This window comes from Dreissena polymorpha, chromosome 3 (assembly GCF_020536995.1).
Source record: "Dreissena polymorpha isolate Duluth1 chromosome 3, UMN_Dpol_1.0, whole genome shotgun sequence".
In the NCBI taxonomy this organism is placed as follows: domain Eukaryota; kingdom Metazoa; phylum Mollusca; class Bivalvia; order Myida; family Dreissenidae; genus Dreissena; species Dreissena polymorpha.
The window spans coordinates 22,546,577-22,569,946 of record NC_068357.1 but is presented as its reverse complement, the minus strand read 5'-3'; positions in this window follow the sequence as shown (position 1 = coordinate 22,569,946).

The following is a 23,370-nucleotide window of genomic DNA, read 5'->3' as shown; positions in this document are numbered from 1 at the left end:
ATATATCAGTGTTCTCCAGAAAAAAATTGAGAAGCCAGTTACATTTTCAAAGTAGCCGGCAACTAAGCAATGAAACTGGCAAATTTCAATTGATAACTTGGAGAAAAGTAGCCGACATCTAGCTTGAATTTAACCGATGAAATCGCCGGCTGCTGGTGCTGCCGGAGAACACTGCACACATGTTAAGCAGTTTGTCTCAAGTATTGAGTGATAAGCATGGAAAACTTGTTATAGTGATAATGGAAAAAGATGGAGGATACAATTTTTTTTTCTTGTTTAACCCTTAAAACGATAATTATCAATCTATCAATAGCTGAATTTTTTAAGAGCTCAGCTAAAATGACCACAGGTAAAGTATGAACGACAGCTTTCAAACGTTAAATTTTAAGACTGATTGGCATTGTTTGAAATTAGAACTTAGTTTTTCAACTTGTATTTATATTTTTTTCTGATAAATATATATATATATATATATATATATATATATATATATATATATATATATATATATATCAAATACTTGTCTACATGCTACAAAATGTATATTCAAAATGATAAACATCCTGTTAAAAAAATACATTGATGAATTTCAAAACAGCCAAAACCCAAACAAAAAAATCTTTAGCAAATTGTACCAAAATTGTCAATAAATTGGTAATAAATCTGAGAAATACAATTCATTAGCCCTCTTTATTGACAATTCATTTAACGAATAAGCAATAAATTGGTGTCTTCAGTGAAAGACCTAACCCTATTTGTTGTCAACTCATTATTAAGGCCCGATTTCTATACAATTTATTTGAGAAAGAAAATACATAGAGTACTCTTTATTGCCAATCCATTGTAACAGAAAAATGTTTAGAACTATTTATTGCCAATTCACTATAGATAGAAATAAGACGAGCACTATTTATTGCCAATTCATTATAGATAATAAGAAATAGAGCATTATTTATTGCCAATTCATTATAAATAGAAATAAATCAAACACTATTTATTGCCTATTCATTATAGATAGAAAAAATGAGCAATATTTATTGCCTATTCTTTATACTTAAATATATGTCATGTACATATTTAATTCATGATCATTATATTTGCGCAATGAAAATCGTTTCCTGCTAATTTCAAACATTATTTGTAAGTAGCGATAAATTGGTAGATTTTATTTAAAATTAAAAAGCCATAAAAAGCTGGTTTCTGTCAATTTTAACATGATTAATTTATACAATAAGCCTGATTACAATTCTTGTTTATCAGAAGACCAGCCATCTTTATAAATACTGAATTCAATACTAATTTAACTATATAATTTTTGGCAAAAAAACTGATGAATATCAAAGATATTTGCAGCTATGTCTTCCATAAATTAAGGTCATGGACGCTATACCTTGCTCAGTGCAGACGACCCTGCGAACACGAAAGCAAAATTTGTTTTTCTATGTAAATGAACATTTCTTTGTTTGTTTTTTATCCTTTTAAAAATGTTTTGTCAAACAACAAAACACAGTCAATGAGAAACAAACACATTATTCTAGCAATTTGTATACATTTTTAACAAAACCTGTGCGCTGGCTATATCGATTATATGTAACCGTATAATATTGCGCTGCTTACTTCCCTTGGGTATATCAGTGTTTGTTCACCTACGAATGTTTGAAGAGTTTGCCACCATTGCTATTTCGGCATTTTCTTAAGACGTTTATAACGGTTTATAGCCCCGAATGGTGTAAGTTTCCACATGTTATCAATACTATATAACTTGTATTTTGTTAAGGCAGTAATTATTTTTGAGGTATATTCATTCATTCAGGGTTTTCCAGTAAATGCTATTCGTACCCAAATTACGTCGTACCTACCATTTCGACCCAGTTGAGGCTATATGTCCTAAATGTTAGGGTAACTTCCAAAGCTTTTCTTTCGTAACTGTGTCATTGTTTATTAATTAGGTAAAGGCTATATGTTTTACCTTTTTTCAGTCATTTTAAGTATTTTTTTTATTACAATACACCATTTTCTTTGTATCACTGATACTTAATTTACTGCAGAACTGAACGTCTTATATTTTGTTTTGCAGCAATTAACCACATACGTCGAGTTGAATCTAAGAATAAAAACTGAATACCACCACATACAGTATTCTTTTTCGACACGATTGGTTCACTATCTGTTTCCAGAACAGAAAAGTAAATTGACCTACACTTTGCTAGTAACAGATGGAGATGACGGGTACTGGACATCAAACTAAATACACGTTCAAAATGGTCACACTCAAGTCTCATCTGTATTTAAACCGGCTTTAGAAAGTTTATTGTATGTCAACACAGCCTGAACGTCTGTTATCTGTATAAGGAATGGCTCTTTATGAAGAGAGAATTGATGACTTTAGGAAGCGCTGTTCTGCTTCATGGCGCAAAGTGGCTGAAAGTTTGGACAAATTAAGTAAAAAGTTTAACTTATGAGAGTTATGTTGGTGAAATTAACCTGATTGTACAGCAATTACAAGAAACCTATGCAGGGAATTATCTAGAATTTACTATCTATGGGTCCTGAACTCGCAGATTTTAGACCAATGAGTCCCAGGCCAAAATTAATGAGTCCACTTTGAAAACGAATGGGTCCCAAATTTTGAAAGATACCAAGTAGTGAAGAAAATATGTCTAAATCACACTAGCTCAATAACTATACTTGCAATAAACTTGTAATAATCTCACAAATTTGTTGAAACCAAAAAAAACAAATTCAGAGTTATCACTATCTTGTTTGCCTTCACATAGGCTATAACATTATCTGTTACATGAATGTAACCTGTTATAACATTTCAACTTGATTCAAATCGATGATAATATTATTGTTAACATCCGAATTGCGAGCTTGATAATATTATTGTTTACGTCCGAATTGCGAGCCGTTGACCTACCATTATTAAAGTTTAGATTTGTTTGTTTTGGATTAGCTTCAACACCTTATTTCGGAGGCATTTTTTCTGTATTATTTATGACTAAGTTACACAAAGTTAAAGCAGGTTTTCACCCGGGGACTCGAGAAAATATCATAGCACATTCTATTCAAAAGGTCGATTCTAATTGGTTCGTATTATACAGCAGCGGCTCGACTAGAGCCAATGAAAAGACTTGCTTGAGTCTTCAGGCCTCTTTCGGTTAAACTCATTGCTACACTTTTGACTCGTACACAAGATAGTTCGTACTTATCGTGATTAGCGTATGCGTTAACGGATACAGTTCCGCAATGCGTCCGAGGGGACGCACATATTTCAAAACGATGCGTCTATTTCGATATTTGTGCGTCATAGACGTGGAACGCACATGTAGATTATTCCCTGCCTATGAAAGTTACGTAAAAGTAAAAGACGCATTTGAAGTGTACTTAAAAAATGTGTAAAGTGAAGCAAGTCTTAAAGAATTATTGGCTCTCACTATACAGACCCGTTGCTACAGGAAAAAGCAAAGTTACACGCGCTGGAAAAGATTGACCAAATTAAACAATAAATACTAAGAAAAAAGTCATGTTAAGCATGAAGCAAAACTCTGTTTATGGTGGTGTGAATTAAGACACATAGTTCGAGATACTAGCCGTTGGAGTGAAGTTCAGTGAACTCATCGCATTGAAACAAGCAGAAGCCGAATCTGCAAAGATAAAACAGAAATATACTTAACAGGAAGCAGCTCTTTTGAAACAAAAGGCAGAATCAGAAGCGAATTTTCGAGTTCTTTCTAAGCAAAAAGCTTTTGAAGCCGCGGCTGCAGAAATAAAGGTACTACAAGAGCATGATGAGCATGAGGCTCTGATGGGTCGGTAAGTCATGTTGCACCAGACATTCAATTCAAATTGCAAACTTTGCCTGTTGTAAAACCTGACAATCTAGTTAAGATTACATCAAGAAATCCACAAAAAATCCAACAGTATCTGACACTAATATTGGAGAAAATCTGTGCAAATTCCTCCTTAAAAAAGACTTGGCTCTCTCGCGACTGACTATATTTAGTGACAAGGCGGAAAACGAATTTCAAGAACGTGATGTTCGAGATGGATACAAGCGCTTCTGAGGAAATGGATTTGGCTGTGAAGTGGCCAAGTTCTCGCCAGCACGCAGTTCAGGGCTCGATTTTAACTTTTTTTTCTACTTGCAAAACATTGCGAGCAGCTTTAATACCAACTCGCAGAATCAAAAACATTCTCGAAAATTTTGCTGGAAACATATTTTAACTTCGGTTTTTTTACTCAACGGTTAACTTTGCTTTATCTTTCGTATTGTTATTTACGCCTGTGGGCAAAAAGAAACTAGTTATTTTTCGCTTTGACGCCATGTCTGTTCAAGTTCAATGAACACGTGTGAATTAGTAGACTGTTTAACAATTCTCTGTACCAATACAATCCTCGTTTCTGTACTATAAGTATACCAGTCTACATACAAGGTGTGGGCTTCCGCATACGGGTATATGGACGTTCTATGACCTACGGTTTAGCGTTCAGAACGTCGAGCACATTACATGTAGCAATATTACTTTTTTTTCACTATTTCTTTACTCGCTAAAAATTAGAGAATATAAGGCTCTAAAGTATTCACTTCAGTCCAGATATCACAAAATGATGACTAAATACGATACCAAGTATCTAAGAACCGACATTGGAAGCCTTTAGGAGCCTGATGGTCAATCATTTAAAGTCCAAGGGAGATAAATCTGATTTGCTCTAAGCCCAGTCATGTGACCTCAAAACAGCAACAACAACAACAACAATAATCTACACCAAAATGGGAACCAAATTTTACACTTTTACAATATGAAGGACAATATATAAACAATGCCAGATATATAAGTGCTCTTTTGAAAAACAAGTATTAGAACAAGAGTGCCAAGATGGCCCAAGATCGCTCTTTAAAAAAAGTTATTTACTAAAAAGTCCATGTTATAAATCAGGTTACCGATGGGGCGTGGCAAGTTTTTAACCCAGGCATGTGATTTGAACAAACCTAGTAGATGACCCACATACAATATTACCCACAAAATATTTTAATCCAGATCCTTGCAGTCTCAGAGAATTATTTTTTATTTTATAACTAAAAAAGTCTATATAAATCTTGTGTCAACATAGGCCTGGCCAGTTTTGACACCAGGAGAATGATTATGACAATATTTGTACAACACCTGTATCTACTGTTTTATTCAAACTGCTGTGAAATGTAGTATCAGACATGAAGACTTACTTAAAGTCTATATAAATCATCTGGCCATTTTTACCCCAGAGGCATGATTATAACAAACTAATTAGAGGAACACAAGACAATGTCACAAATCAAACGATTAAACCCCTGATCCTTGCAGTTTCAGAGAAGATGATTAAAGAAATATTTACTAAATAAGTCTAAATAAATCTTGTGACCTCTGGGGTGTGAACAGTTTTGACCATACATGTAGGGGCATGATTTTTAATCATCTTTGTAAGAGGATCACTACATGATGTTCCACACCAAATAATAAACCTCTGAGCGTAGTGGTTTCAGAATTTTTTTTTAAATTATGTATTTATGAGTCTATATAATCATGTGACCCCTGAGGCGTGGCCAGTTTTGACACCAGGGGCATGGTATGAACAAACTTAGTCAAGTACCAATAGAGGATGTTACACACCAAATATGAAACCCTGATCCTTGCGGTTTCATACAAAATAGAGCTTTGTCACAGACGTTAGGAATACCCCCACATGCCGCATTGACCCAGAATATTTTGCATGTTTTCTACACACAAAAACAGCGGACACCATGCTCAATGTTTAAAACACACTTAGTGACCCCGTGACCTAGTGTTTGACCCGTCATGGCCCATGTTCGAACTTGAACTACACATCATCTAGATACAACCTCTGACCAAGTGTGGTGAAGATAGAATGAAAACTACTTGAATTAGAGAGCGGACACCATGCTGAATGTGTAAAAAAGTGTACCCGTGACTTAGTTTTGGGTCCGGCATGGCCCATGTTCAAACTTAAAGTAGAGATCATCTAGATAAAACTTCTGACCGAGTTTGATGAAGATCGGATAAAATCTACTTGAGCGGACAGCATGCTCAATCTTTAAAACGCACTTAGTGACTCCGTGACCTAGTTTTTGACCTGCCATTCCCCATGTTCAAACTTGGCCTAGACATCAACTAGATACAACTTCTGACCAAGTTTGGTGAATCTCGGATTAAAAATGCTTGAATTAGAGAGCGGACACCATGCTCAATGTTTAAAACGCACTAAGTGACCCCGTGACCTAGTTTTTGACCAGGTATAATCCCATATTCGAACTTGACCCAGACATCATCTAGATACAACATCTGACCAAGTTTGGTGAAGATCGGATGAAAACAACTTTAATAAGAGAGCGGACACTTAATACGGACCGACAGACAGACAGACAAATTCACTCCTATATACCCCTCTAAACTTCGTTTGTGAGGGTATAAAGATTATGAAAATTATTTGCAAGCAGCAATACAAGTTTTTGTAAATCATGAGAGCAGTGTGGGGTGGCTAGTTTTGACCTAAAGTGAATGATTTAAACAATCTTTGTTTGTTTTTTTCGTTAACAGAGTCTCTTCTTAGCAAAAATCCAGTTTAGGCGGAAAGTGTCGTCCCTGATTAGCCTGTGTGGACTGCACAGGCTAATCTGGGACGACACTTTACACACATGCATTAAGCCATCTTTTCACAGAGCATGGCTCAAATCTATTTTAAGCTCTAGATGATCTACATATTCAGCGGACGTACAACACAGTACCCCGATGGTCACCAATCATAATAGGTTACCATGACAATGTCTTGTTCAAGTGATCTAAAATTTCCAAATATGTAATTAAAGGGCACAAATTACAATAATGCCTCTGCAGAAATTTTCTTATTTTCAACTCTGAACCATTGACTACTTATGTCCATGAATATGTCTTAAGCCTACTTCCTGCTTTTTCATAGTGTTTTTTCCCTTTTTAAACTGTTGCATTTAACATAATTACTTACATTTAATATCACCATAATAATTTTCTGTCAATCTTTCATGAAATAACACAAGTGCATTGAGGAAATATCAGAAAAATACATGCTTATTTAAATGCTAGAAAATCCTTCCAAATTCATGCAAAATATTGTTTAGCTCCTAAACAATGACTAATAACACTTTAATAAACTTGTCACACTTCGTTTTTCTATTTTGTAAACAGTCTAGACATAGTCTAGATATGTGACATCGATCTTTACTAACTTGGCTCCAAAGTTAATCAAAAGCTAGGTTTAAATGTAATTAACAAACACACAAGAAATGTCATTACAGTTATTCCATCCAAATTCAAGTTCCTACGCAGACTTTTTTTCCTATTTTTTGAAACAGTGACCTTGACCTTAACCCAACTGGCCTCAAAAGAACTCCCATGCTAGGTCTGCATATAAGTACCATACAAACACAATTCCAATACATCCATCCAAACTAAAGTTAATCCCCCAAAACCAATGTTCTATTTAAGAGACAAGTGACCTTGACCTTTTCCATACAATCCAAAGCTAGGTCTAAAAACGCTTGCTATGTCCAAAGTTTCATCAAGATTGCCCGAGACAAACTAAACAAGAGCTTTGTCACAGACGTGACATATACATCCACATGCTGCATCGACATAGAATATTTTACATACTGTCTTCACAAAACAAGAGAAGCTTATTTATGGCGATTTTTAAGAATTATTATGTCATTATCATTTATGGTCATTTTAACCTTTGAACTCTTTAATTATTTCGCATAACAGGCCGTCCAATGACTGTGAACAAACTTAATGTACAGTCATTTTAATTCACTCAATGAATGACATAGTTATGGTCCGGACAAGCTCATTTATGGCCATTTTTGACTTTTGAACTCCAAGTGTGACCTTGACCTTTGAGATATAGACGTAATTCTTTCGCATGACACACAGTCCAATGATTGTGAACAAGTGTACCGCGTAATTTTAAATATCGCAATGAATGGCATAGTTGTGGTCCGGACAAGCTCATGTATGGCCATGTTTGACCTTTGAACTTGAATTAACCCTTTTAAAGGAAGCATAATTATTCCTTTGAGGGTTTGTGGACTCGTGGTAATGGTATCCTGACGTTACCCTTGTCTCAATCAGCATGAACTTGAATTTACCCTTTTAAAGGAAGCATAATTATTCCTTGGGGGTTTGTGGACTCGTGGTAATGGTATCCTGACGTTACCCTTGTCTCTGTCTCTTTTTTGTCTCTGTTTTGTCTTGCCGATCTTTCAAATCTATGGTTACTGTGCATGTTTTTTGTTGTTTGACGTAGTACTTATTATTAAAGTTTTAGATTTTATCGTTTCATTAATTGTCTTATAGCTATACACATAGGATAGTTTTATAGTGCCTTGTTGATCTTTCTAATCTAGGGTTATTGTGCATGTTTTTACGTAGTACTAAGAGTATAATAGAGTAGTTTTATAGTATAATTGAGTAGTTTTGATCGATTTCTTTTGAAACAGTGTTGCAAAATGTATTCGTATCTGCGATACGTCAAATGATCTTATGTAAAGCGCCTTTGAACGTGCACTCTTGCATGAAAAGGGCGCTATATAAGTCCGGTATAATAATAATAATAATAATAATAACTCAAGTGTGACCTTGAGATATTGACAATTCTTTTGCATGACACACAGTCCAATGATTGTGAACAAATGTACGGAGTAATTTTAAAATCTCACAATGAATGACTTAGCTATGGTCGGACAAGATCATTTATGGCCATTTTTAGCCTTTGAACTCAAAGTGTGACCTTGACGTTGCAGATATCGAAGTTATTCTTTCGCATGACACACCATTCAATGACGGTGAACAAATTTGCCAAATTATTGAAAAATCTCGCAATGAACGACATATTTATGGCCCGGACAATCTCATTAATGACCATTTTTGACCTTTGAACTCAAAGTGTGATCTTGACCTCTATATATCTATGTAATTCTTTTGCATGACACACCATCCAATGAGGGTGAACAAATGTGCCAAATGATTTTAAAGTCTCACAAAAAATGACAAAGTTATGGCCCGGACAAGCTCATTTATGGGCAACTCCAAGTGTGACCTTGACCTTGGAGATACGGACGTACTTCTTTTGCATGACACACCGTCCCATGATGGTGAACAAATGTACCAAGTCATTTTAAAATCCACCAATAAATGACATAGTTATGGTCCGGACAAACTTTCGGTTTAAAAGACACTAAGTGACCCCGTGACCTAGTTTTTGACCCGGCATGTCCCATATTCAAACTTGACCTAGACATCATCTAGATACAACTTCTGACCAAGTTTGGTGAAGATCGGACGAAATTTTCGGGACAGACAAACCAACTGACAGACCGACAAAGTGACTCCTATATAGCCCCCATTACCAATGGTAATGGGGGTATATTTAGTGATTGACATTGACCAATCTCTATCCACGTCACCAACCTATTATTCTCTATATATCACACCATAAATAACCCGCATAGTGAACATTAGAAGATCCAACCGACCATAAGCGAATATTCCTTATGAAATACTCGGTAGGTGATATATTTTAATTGGTGAAATACATGTAGTGGCAACACTTAATATATCTTTTAGTGTATGCATTGAAGATACATTTGTATTAATAGCTACAATATTTTACGTTTAGAACACCTAATTTCAATAAAGTGTACGATAATATATACGTAGATCTACTCGTTTGCTTTACTTCGTCGAGTTCCGGGGCACATGCGGCCCCTACATTTGCTGGGTAGCGAAGAATCTTTCGTTCTCTCGACATCTGGCCGAAACCAAACGGTCCACTCCATTGCGTCCATTCTGATACCAAACAGGTCTTTTTAAACAGGAAACCGTTTGTCCCTACGAAACAACAAATCACAACCGCAAGTGCTGAAAATATCGTAAACAATGCCGCCATTTTCAGTGTTTGTCCTCGAAAAAAATGCTCAAGGTATCACTTTCAAATTAAACAGACAATTTAAATGCTGTATTAATGGTCAATTTTGCCTTTATATTTTGATTTTCAAAAGTATTGTTGTTCAGATCAATGCAAGTGGTGTGTATGAATTGATAATGTTAATAGGATTGTTATATAATGAAACTATACCGGACGTTGATAGAAACGAACAGTCATTTGTTGCCCACATCCGCGTAGGAATGCAATTCTTAGCCAATAAAAATTGAAAGTGGTAAATGCATGCGTGAATATAAGGGGAAAATATTTAAAAAAAACAACAGAATACAAGGTAGCCATAAGCGGATCGAAGGGGAGGGGGGCGGACGCGGCGTACGCTCCCCCCCCCCACCCTAAAATCGCCAAAGTAAAGTCAATTCATTTGATGGTTCACACTTAACTAGATCTTAATCACCTATTTAAACTCATTTGTCTTCTTTTTCGTATACAACATTTCCCACTGATCACAGACAATCACTAAATGTTTTAACTTTAGACTCTCTGTCGCCCGGTTTTTCAAGTCGAACTTTGCGATTCTGATGTATCCCTCTTTTTGCACATTGATTCTCTTTTCTCTGCATTTAATGTCAACAAAAATGGATGCGTCAACGCCAAAACGAGCGAAAATACAGAAGACTTTGACAAGCTTTTATTCCAAAGCTGTGGGAAGACGGTAAAACTTGCCATATTGTATTCTTTTTTATTAATGCTCCCACTTACCTGAAGAAATCACCATTATCTCTTGTTATCATGAATTGCCTGTCAAAAGTTTTAACACATAATGCGTGACATGCTCGAGAAGTGGTTGTCAAAGCCTTCAAAATCACTAAAATCGTGGAGCTTCTGGGGTCTTCGCCCCCCTGAACCCCCTAGCAGAGCTTTGCTGGACCCCAGCAAATCTTTCAATATCCTCCCCTAACCAGAAATCCTGGATCCGCCCTCGGAAGCTGTTTACAACGTATTTACATTTTAATTGATGTGCATCAATCAATTCTGATGTCCGATCAATACTGAGAAAATGACGTGATCGCGGTTACTGAGGCAGAATAAGTATTTTCCTTATTGACGAGCTATATCTCGAAATTAACCATTTAAATGTTTTAACACTCTGTCAAATACTACACGCAGACCGTTTCGAGAATAAACAGCGTTTCAATGGCTCGATGGTTAAGTATTGGGGAGTGTTGTTTTTGGTACAATAATAGTTGTTGGCGTCGCACTGGAGTGCGGCGACTATATATGTAATGCCAATCTCTTGCACGACGGTCACATTACATTCACCTCTGTGTTGGGCTCAGAACGGACTATTGTTATGAAAGCGTCTCATTCATGTCATGATCATTCCAAGCGTTCATCAGTGAGGTTACAGTATACTAAACAATCTCTTGCACGACGGTTACATTGCATTAACTGCATTAAAGAAACCCATCTCATACCATGATATCTTATATCAGTCTTAATTCATTATTACAAAATTGATATGTTTTTTTATGTTTAGAAACCGACATACATAAATACGTCGAAGCAATGCCTAACGTCACTCAATAAAAAATATGTACAATTGTTTACATTTGTGAAGTGCGTGGAATGATTACATCTGTGTAAATGGGCAATAAAATAGTTCCAAAGAGTTGCATTAAAACTCACAAGTTTTTGCACGATTTATCGTACATTTAAAAGTCATATTTCTTAATTAAATGCATGCAATCTTAAATATCCACTCAAATATACATTGTATGCGTTTGTTCGGTTTTAGCTATTTGGTAGACAAAATGGCGTGCTGAGCCTTATGCAGAGTTGTATGTGAGAGCAAGGAACGACAACTCTGCGTGGAGATTGATGTAATGCATTTTTGTTTCGCTTATGGGAGGGGAGTTATTTTACGGATCAATGTTTATATTTTTGTTTTAAGAATATTTTGCATACTGGTGATTTTTTGTGTAAATTAGTGTAAATAAGTACTGCATTTGTGCCTAATACATTTATTACAACATTTATTGCCAATAATGCAAAGCTAATTGTTTTAATTAATAACTGATCCACAACTGATCACAGGGGAAAGATCACAGGGACTGGGCAAATACGCGAAACTTTCTGGTTTTGTATAAAAACAAATGATGTTTTATATAAAAACAGAACATAATCAAAATATATTTATTTTGTGTTTTTTTCTAATTTGCTTATTTAGTGGAGAATCAATGTAGTACGATATTTGACGACCTATCGCGCAAACAAGTTTATTGGAAGGCGTAGTGGTACGAAAACGTACAATGTATTAGTTTATTAATAGACATATAACAAGAAATATCTTTAAAAAAGATATACGGCGTTGATTGTGGTTGCAGTTAATGAAAGGTAAAGACTTCAATAAATGAGATCAAAGATAGCGAATGTCTTTTTCTGTGCAGTTCTTAGCTGCAGCAAACGCAGTACGGGATGATACGCGGAGTTTTCGCGGCTTATTTTACATTATTACATATTGCTGGTCATAAACGTATAGATACAAAACAGAAAACCAAAAGAAGAATGGAAGTGAAATTTAAACATATGAGTCAACCGGCCACACGCGAAGTATCCGTATATATTTTAAATATTTATACGCGCGTTCTTCGAACAAACCTGTTTTAGTGGTTTTTCTGGCGTTGCTATTTGATTCGATTTTTAACAGTATCGAGAATCATTGCGCTCATGCTTAATTCATTACTGACATTAGTCAATATGATGGCATAATTCTTGTTAAATTAATTAAAAAAAATATTGATCATGGTATTGTTGTAAAACACATTAAGAATCTATTATTGACATACCAAATGATATCGCTGGATATCTTCATTTAACATCTGTCTGGTCTAAAGAAAATTCCAGTTCACCTAGTTCACGCTATAGCGTCTTTATTATGTAACGATTATTTTCCTGGCCGCGAACTCCGATCAGCACATAGGGAAGAGACGCAGCGATGACCTGTATGTAAACTCTGACATTCACACACAGTGGCCGCAAATTGACCCGATATACCTCGCGAGTTGAAATGCATTGCATTAAAGTGAGTCTTCGCTTCCACTGCTCTCTATACTTTAACATGTTAATATGTTGACAGGAATATGGAAAGTTGGTACTAAATATGAGAAAATAGCCTTTAAGTGCAAACGTTCTCGCGCTGAAAATCTTCTGAAAATAAAAGGTGGACGCACAAACTGTATTGATGTCGAGATTGAGTGTAAAACTGTTCTATCTATTAAGTCTTTTCAATAGATATAAAATTGTTTCATGCTGAACACGCAGTAAAACAGTGTTACAAAGACGCGGACATGTTTCCAATGTTTTGGTCGTATTCTCAAATCAGCCAATGCAGTCAATGAAGTGTATTCATCTGTACTTGGCCGCGGGAAGTTTTATTTGATTTCTATTAGACGTTAACAAAGGTCAGGCTAAGGTGAAAAGCTGGCTTAATGCAGCTTACGCCGAATAACGATCGCTATACACAACTTCACCAAATAGCAGTACATTAATAAATGTCAGCCGGAATAGCTCAGTTGGGAGAGCGTTAGAATGAAGTTGTTTACGCAACAGTCATCTGAAGGCCCCCGGTTCAATCCCGGGTTCCGGCACGAAAGGAACAGTTCGGCGGCTGACAATTTTTTCAGTCAGGTTAATAAATATAATAAAGCTTTATTTTATGTAGACATTTTAAAATCCATTTTACTACAATTGGACATTTTTACTAGTATTAATGGATGCAACGTGGTGACAACGTTAATTAAAATTTCTTACATCACTTAAATAAAAAATACACGTGTTGTTATATTAACAAATAAATGCAAACAACACATCTAATATCCATGTATTTTTATGGTTGTCTAAGTACAATCCCTACCACATATAGAGCGCGAAGCGCGACACGTATTATTGATTGTAACAATGAGTTGCGATAAAGGAAGCAGCCTCTTATCAAGAAGGAGCTGTGTCCCAGCAACCCGTTTCCCTAGAGTCAAGCACTCCTCGGAGGTTTTTTTAAGAACCACATATAGAGCGCGAAGCGCGACACGTATTACTATCCAGGTTGTATGGGCCCTTTAGCATTATCCGACCATTACGTCCATAGTTATCTTCCTTAGAATTTGAGAAAAATTGAAATCCTTGTTCGAAGTCAAAAATTTTCATCCGATCGTTCCCAAACTTGCACAGGTTTTTTTTATCAATGAGGACCCAACCCAAACTCTTTATGAGCAATATCGGACCATAAGTCCAGAATTATGTCTCTTTGAATTTAAAAATAAAAGTGAAAAACTGCTTGGTTAGGTGATTATGTCAACATTTGTCATCAGATTCTTTCCAAACTTACAGTGTCTTCATATCAATGCGCATTTTTACCTCATTTAAAATGAGAAACATCGGGAAAATAAGTCCAGAATTTTTTTCTATTAAATTTGACAAACAATTTTCACTTGTTTAAAAGATTTCACAACTTTCGTCTGAATCTTTCCAAACTTGTTAAGTGTTTTAAGTGTATTACTCGAACCCAATTGAAAATGATGAATATCGGAGCAATAAATCTATTATGATCTTTTACTGCATTTCAAAGTATTGTGAAATGCAGCTTCTTTATGCAATTTACAGTTTTCATTCATTTTTTTTTCAAACGTTTACAGTGTTTTCATATCAATGAGTACTCAACCCCTATCGTAAATGAGCAACGTAAAAATAAGTTCAGAATCATCTCCCCTTGAAGTTGAGAAAAATATGAAATAACGCTTACAAGATGAAGCAGATTATTTAAAACCTACACAGTTCTGTTCCATTAATGAAAACTGCACACGGATGCCAGTAAAAATAGGAAACCAATGTAAATAAAATGAACTATGAACAATTTGGGGATTACAACACAAAATCATAGATAATGGTTATTTGGGGTTTATAACACAACATCATAAAGAATGGTTATTTGGGGGTTTAACACAAAATCATAGATAATGGTTATACCAGTATCTTTTTCTATTTTGTGTAAAATAATCGGCCAATATATTAATATTTACAGTAGAAAAAAAAAGTTCCATGTAACTTGAGTGCCTTTTACACTGAATTCCCCGACGCCCTTTGATGCTTTGCATCAATACTTATCTTGTTAAATATTGCTTCACGTGTACGTGTTGTAATGTGTTGATGCTGTTTAAGAGTATTGACAAGTGTTATATGTTAGTGCATGCGTAATTGTTGTTTAGCTCTATGGGCGCGGATTTTGACTTCAAGTATTAAATCGAATGGAAAGGCGCAACAAGTTTTATTTTTTGTTCCGTTTGTAAACGCGATATTTAATTCCCTTGACAGCATTATCATGTATTGTCCGTATTCAAATTGTTTGTTTGCTCAACCAGATTATCACAGCATAGAAAGTTAATACTTACAACCAGTTGCGAATATAAGACAACGATTCTACAAGCATTTACATTTGATACTTCTGCATACATTCAAACAACACCTATCATTGCATAAACGCATATACTTGTCTATATTAAGAAACAACTCGTAGACATGAGTCAATATTTAACAATTATTCTTGCACCAAGAAAAATTCTGCCATACATGACATCTAGAAATCATCCATACAACAAACATTTATGTAAACAACTTTTTATACATTGACATGCTACACATATCATTCACCAAAACATTATATAACATTGGATTAACATACAATGTATATAACATTTTCATACATCTTAACAGTTCTTAGCCATGCATTGACGTATAAATAACTTCCGTTCAACAAAACAATACTTAGCCATTAATTAAGTTATATTCTAACACGACTTGCGACTTGTTTTTATAGACAAAAAAGGAAATAAAGAGTGGGTTATTCTTCAATAATTATGGGCGGAGCTTAATGTTTCGAAAATAGTTCCGAACAATTCAATGACATATTGCAATTAAATGCACGTGCTAAAACCCGCTATAACCGAAATTTAATAAATGTGGCATGTTTATAAATGTAACGAAACTACAAATTGTATATATTTTGGTGATAAGTGGCATAACCACACCTACAAAGAATGTTATTTGTTAGAAAACGTTATTAAGAAACCATTCATAGCATATCAGCTTTTCAGCTGCATCAATAAGCATGACGCCATATAGTTTCTTAGATTTTTGTTATCAATGAAAGTGACGTCATTTGCAAAATATTTATGAATGAAAACGATGCCATATGTTTGTAACGATTCAATGACGTCACTAAATAGTGAACTTTGCAGTAAGAAGGGTGGAGTATGGCAAGCGGTTCGACGCATTATCCCAAGAAACTAGGTTTCTCATGAGAACCTAGGTTCTCAGAATGAGAACCTATGTTCTTATGAGAACCTAGGTTTTCAAATGAGAATCTAGGTTCTCATGAGAACCTAGGTTTTCAAATGAGAACCTAGGTTCTTGTGAAAACCTAGGATACCAAACGAGAAATTAAGTTCTCAGAATGAGAACCTAGGTTCTCATGAGAACCTAGGTTCTCATGAGAACCTAAGTTCTATGTGTATATGAGAACCTAGGTTCTCATGTAAAACCTAGTTTGTCATGAGAACCTAGGTTCTCAAGCGTAAACCAAGGTTTTCAAATGAGAACCTAGGTTCTCATGAGAACCTAGGTTCTCATGAGAAACCTGGTTTCTTGGGATTTCATAAACCTTGGTTCCCGTGAGAACCTAGGTTCTCGTGAGAAACCTGGTTTCTTGGGATTTCATAAACCTAGGTTCTCATGAGAACCTAGGTTCTCATGAGAAACCTAGTTTCTTGGGATTATGCGTCGAACCGCTTGCCATAATTAACCTCCAGTTGTCTCCCATTGCTTGGTACACGCTGGCGGCATATGTGTAAAATGAATAGAAATAGGCGTGAAACCGTGAATGTTTCTCCCCAAGAGCATTTTCTGAACAAAGTTCAGACAATGCTCAGTAATATTCTACGAAACGTGGATAGCGGAATGGGCGAGGACGACAAAGTTTTGAGACTAAAAATTCAGATCAATCGTTACATAATACATTGTTACAGCATTAAATGAGTTTCAAATATTCAGTTCCCTTGTTCGGGCCTCAAACGACTGTACGGTACAGTTTCTATTTTAAGAATGTCTGTGACCTACATGTAGGAAGCAATCATTATGGTATAAAATACATGTTTTATCTCTATTGATTATGTGTAATAATGTATTATTCAATCGTAAGATATCGGCAACACTGCAAGAAAAACTTATGCGCTAAAGACTTTGCAAACATATTTCAATAACTTGAGATATCTGGAAAAAAAAAGTTTTTAACGGCGTGTTTTCATTCTGTCCAGCCCGTGTGTAATCATATGTGAACCCCATTGATCCTGCGCCCTGAATGATATGTGTCCCGTATTCCAAACAAGCAAGTTTACGCCGTCCGACGCGTAATTCTGAAAACCTAGGTTCTCTGAAAACCTAGGTTCTCAGAGAACCTAGGTTCTCATGGAACCTAGGTTCTCATGGAACCTAGCTTTTCAGAGAACCTAGGTTTTCAGAGAACCTATGGTTCCCAAATGAAAACCACGGATATGGCAAGCAGTTCGACGCATAATCCCAAGAAACTAGGTTTTTCATGAGAACCTAGGTTCTCATTCTGAGAACCTAGTTTCTCATGAAAACCAAGGTTTTCAAATGAGAACCTAGGTTCTCATGAAAACCTAGGTTTTCAAATGAGAACATAGGTTCTCATGAAAACCTAGGTTCTCATTTGAAAACTTGGGTTCTTGAAGCCATGTGCAATCTACAAGCGAGAACCTAGGTTCTCATTCTGAGAACCTAGGTTCTCATGAGAAACCTAGTTTCTTGGGATTATGCGTCGAACCGCTTGCCATAGTGGAGTATTGAAAAATATAGTTCACGTCGAGCTTCGAGCAAATCAATCAGAATCGTGTTAGAATCGAAATTATATTTTTCTATGATGTTTTGTTGTCGAAAAACCCACGATGAGGAGTATAGATACGTGTTATCAAATCACTCGTGCTTCGCACTCGTGATTTAATTCCTTCGCATCTATACTCCTTACTGTGGGTTATTTGACCGCAAACCATGATAGAAAAATATTATTTCTTAAGCACAATACCATACACCAAAACATTACATAGCCATGAATTAACATAATTATAACACCTTTCCATAAACCAAAACAATGCTAAGCCACGCATTAACATATGACATATAATCGTGGACGAAAACAATGCTTAGATACTATACTTGTATATGCATTGACAAATGGCATACTATCATACATCAAAACAATACTTATCCTTTCATGGACATATTTTCATTCAACAGAATAATACGTATTACATACCCACTCATCGGCAGTTATTCATTCACCAAAACAGTAGGCCTACGTAGCTGTGCACTGTAAAGGAAAAAGGCGGATAAGAAAACTACATTTATTACTAGACGTGTCTATACAAATGTTAAGCATGTATTATATGTGGTTAATTAAAAAGACATATACTCATGTTATGAGTCGGGCGTTAAAATGCATCTTAAGTAATTACCAGAATTGCGTATTGCACACCAGTTACATTACATTCACATTGTATGGTGAGGGACGCACGACAACTCTGCCATTTCGCCTGTTACGGATGACAATCGGCGTAAAAGTAAAGTGTTTAGACGTTGACCATCAACTTCTGTATGTAAAATGACCCCGTTCTACGGTGGCCTAAAGGTGACATGCACGCCTCTTTTTTTTAATTGCACTCCTCTTTTTTTCAAATGCACTCCTTTTTTCTATCTCGTTCCCACGACATACTTACTCGAGGGAACGACTTACGGACGGGTGGGAACGAGTTAGCTAAGACGAGGGAACGAGATAGAAAAATATCTCCTCTTTTACTTAATGCGACCCTTCTTTATTTACAGCACCGCTCACTTTTTTCATTACACTCCTCTTTATTTATTTTTGCACTTCTCTCTTTTCAATCTCAATCCTCGAGGTTATATACCACCAATTCCAATTTCCATAGGGTCCCATTATAAAACAGCAAAGGCTTTTTTCAAGCATTTTTGTTATTTTGGATTATGCAAATATGTATCGGTTTAAAGATCATTCTCTCCACTGTCGACAATTGCAATAAAAATGATATGTTATCTTACTTCTAAGAACATGCATCTCCCTTCAATACGGGCACCAGTGAAAGACTGACGTTCGACATTCATATTTCGACAAAAGCCCCCATTCTCAGAAAACACACACTTAAAAGAAACATTTCAAGTTTGTCGCTCAGAATATGCACCAAAAATTGCATATAGACGTAGGATCTGAGAAAAAACCCATCAAAACTATATCTAACGCTAATTAATGGTCTAAATACCGGCAGAGAAAGGGCACTCTTTGGTAAATATGGACTACTTTCGAATGGACCACGGGGGGATACACATCGAGATAGTGGTATCTAAACTCGACTTAGCTTACTCGTTCCCACGCGTTAGTAAGTCGTTTCCTCGCGTTAGTATGTGGAGGTGTGCATTTAAAAAAAGAGGCGTGCAATTTAAAAAAAGAGGAGTGCATTTCACCTCTATGCCGTCGTACCGTTCACTTAAGTGTGGAAGGAGCTCATGAACACTGATATACACGTATTGTAGCATGACCGAGTTAAAAAAAATAACTTATGATTTAGACATGCAGGAAGTCAGGTAAAGCGATCAACAAGGAGACAGAAATATATTGCTCGAATGTTTGTTAATCTATGTTTGTATGACAAAGAGAACTGTTTGAGAGTTTGCAACCATTCGATTCTGTTTACCACTCAACTAAATATCTTATTGGTTAACTTAATTCTCGATTGAAATCCTCAATTGGTCATTTGTTAAGTATTCACTTTATCATAAATAGAACAAACACTGCAAAGATCTTTCATAGAACAACACTCCCCAACGCATTATGTGCCTAGCATTAATAATATAAAGAGAAATCGAAGAAAAAAGTCTGAAAATCCATGTTTAAACACACACACAAACCAGGAAAATACTTTTTTTTTAGAACAAATAGTTATAAAAATGACAAAGACTTATGTGGAAGGGAAAACCAACGGAGAATTCAAAACGTGACAATCCGATTTCAACCAAATACACACATTGTAAAAACAGTTATCACCGATTTGAAATCAGTTTCATGGAAAGTTGGATAATGAAAGGGGCATATCGACGGCTATAACGGTATTTTATTTTCTGAAATCAATGCATGCATTAAAAACTTATTACAAATATTGTTGTTTAAATTATTCTGCAAAATATGTATTTTAAAACTTGAAACATGATAAAAAGTTGTCCCCAAGACACTTTTCGCAGGCTTCGGAATGAAATGTTAAGAAGCATCTCGTTATTCGCGTGCTCATTGACGATAAAATAATTGTAACGATGATGAAGGTGAAAATATTTATTGAGGCTGGTGAGTTTTTAAGGGCGCGGCTTCGAACCGTAATGGGACCGTGTTGGAAATGATATATTATGGCGGTTTAACTTTTTTCGGCGTAGCTCTCTTACATCACATTTTACCTTTCTTAACCTTCTGACAATTTGAATGTTGAGGACATCACGCCAGTAGATCCGAATGAATAAAATCAAATATTGCATTGGCTAATTCACAATTAAACATCGAGCATATATCTTTGCAAAATAAACAGGATTCGTGGAACGTACTCACAATTTCCAACAGCTCTGTTTGCAAAGACATGTTGCTCGGCCTTGTAAGATCAATAATTAGGTAATCACCTGCTACAGATCTATAAATAGGAAAGCATAATCTAGTCATTGTGAGTATGAAAACGTTATAATTACATTAGTAAATCAAAATGAAACATTATCATATTTGATCAATAAACATGCGTAAATATTCTTAAAATACCAACGGGGAAAATAATTTGTTCATGCTTAAGGGCACGTATAATCACATGCGTATACATTATATTAAGAACGTTGAACTATAAAATATAATGTATAGTATGGTATTATATATGACCCCGTCATGTTTTGCATATCATTTTCTGGAACGTAAAATAACCCTCACAATGTTATTTATAACAGAAAGTGTTTACGATAAGTGGTACATAAAGTTACACGCCGGTTATCTTTTTAAAGATTGTTTTTGTTTTTTAATGATTTCACCATTATTTTTACTAAAGATTTTACGTCCATAACATGGATTTTGTTCTATTTATGAATATTTGCCTTGATATAGAAAAATACCGTCGATATACCCTTTTAATGTTAAGGGCAATTGAAATGGAAAATGAAAATGAGTGCCCGTCTTGACACTTTATTTCGTTGTCGTATGCTTAAACTGTTATTCGTTTAAACATATCGTATTCATTGAAAGTTACCATTAATACATTGTTGTATCTTGACTCAATTGATTCATTTGATCGAATAGTTTAATATTCGATTAAGTTACCATAAATTAAGTGTATCATGGCGCGATTGATACGTTTGACGAATTTTTTTTCAGATTTATCACAAAAACGGCATATGTGATATTCAAAATAGAATGCATTTTATTTCGCATATAGTTGATAATTCGAAGTTCAAAACAGCCTTTCATGCAACGTTACTTTGCATGCTAAGAAAACTTTATAATATATATGGCCAAATAATGCACATACAGTGGACGCGTTACTCGAAAACAATGAGTCACTTGCGTAAACAAATAACATCTACACGCTTAATACGGAGGTAACATGAATAACAGTAGATCATCATCCGCATAAAGATAATAAGTATTAGAAATGTACGAACCTTGAACACCGGTTAGTATTTGTCTCGCTTACGCCGTACCAGGGTGCCATTTTACTAAGCTACTTACGCAATACCTAGAATAACATTATATTTACATAAAATAAATAAATAAAAATAATAATGATACTACTACTACTGCTACTACTGCTACCGCTGCTGCTGCTACTGCATACATAACATCGTCGTTCTTTACACCTGTCGTTGCCATCACGCCGTCCATATCTACGTTCATCATCACCATTACCGTCCATTACTACAGTACTGTCGTCATCATAATCATTCTTCACCATCACTCGCCTTAACTACTGTCTTCCTTAACATTATTCCCCGTAACTACTATCAAGCGTTTTTTTTCTTCGTTTTTTGGGGGGAAAGTACAAGCTGCCGAACAAATTGGGGATTTTTGCGCGTAAATTCTGTCAGTTGGGAATATTCGTGTGTTGATCTAGAAATTTGAAAAAAAAAAAATATATAAAATAAATTCCTTAGTATTCTTTAAAAGTAATTAATATAAGCTCTTGTGTAACATGAATAATTGCAATTCTTGAGAAAGCAGACACAATGTTCACACTTGCCTATGTTCCACATCATATTTAAGACCATTTTGTAGCTAGCATACATCAAGAAATGTTCGAATTGAGGGCTATTAACGGCGCAAGTTTCCTCATTTCTGGAATTTGTCAGTTAGGAATCGGGGGCAATTTGTCGCTTTTTGTGATTTGGGAGGTGCCTTATATAGGTACTTAATTAATATGGAAAAACAATCGCTAGTGCTGTCGTCACCAAGCAAGGCCGTCAATTACATTTACCAACATCACCCTCAATTTTATTTGCCGTCGCCATAATCACCCTCAATGTCACCTGCCGTCGTCAACATCACCCTCAATTTCATTTGCAGTCGTCAACATCACCCTCAATTTCATTTGCCGTCGTCAACATCACCCTCAATTTCATTTGCCGTCGTCAACCTTGTCCTCTATTATATTTACCATCGCTTGCATCACCCTCAATTACATTAAAAACCAGCATCATCAAACATACTATCGTCACAACACCACCTTCAATAACTACTGTCGTCTCCAAAATCACCCTAAATAACTACCATCATACTCATCACATCATCACTTTCAATAACTAATATCGTCACCAACACTACTCTTAATTATTATATCAGTCTGTCACCATCACTTACAATTACAATTAAATTTACGATTCCCTACATCACCTTACATTACATTAAACATCACCAGCATCACTCATCAAAATCACCTCCGTCACCATCACCCTCAATAACTTTTATCGTCACCAACATCCCCTCAGTAATTAAGTCTGTCACCAGCATTACACTCTGTAAATACTATCATCACAAACACCACTCGTAAAACATCAGCCATAATATCTGCTATCGCCATCAACATAACCAAAATTATTATCGTCACAAACATCACTCTCAATAAATTATATTATTGTTTTATGTAGAACCGTTGTAAGTTGCTGACAAAAGATAATGATTTTGAACTAGTTATCCAATTAGACCTAACATTCAGTACTAAGTTATCGACCACGGTAACTGTGACT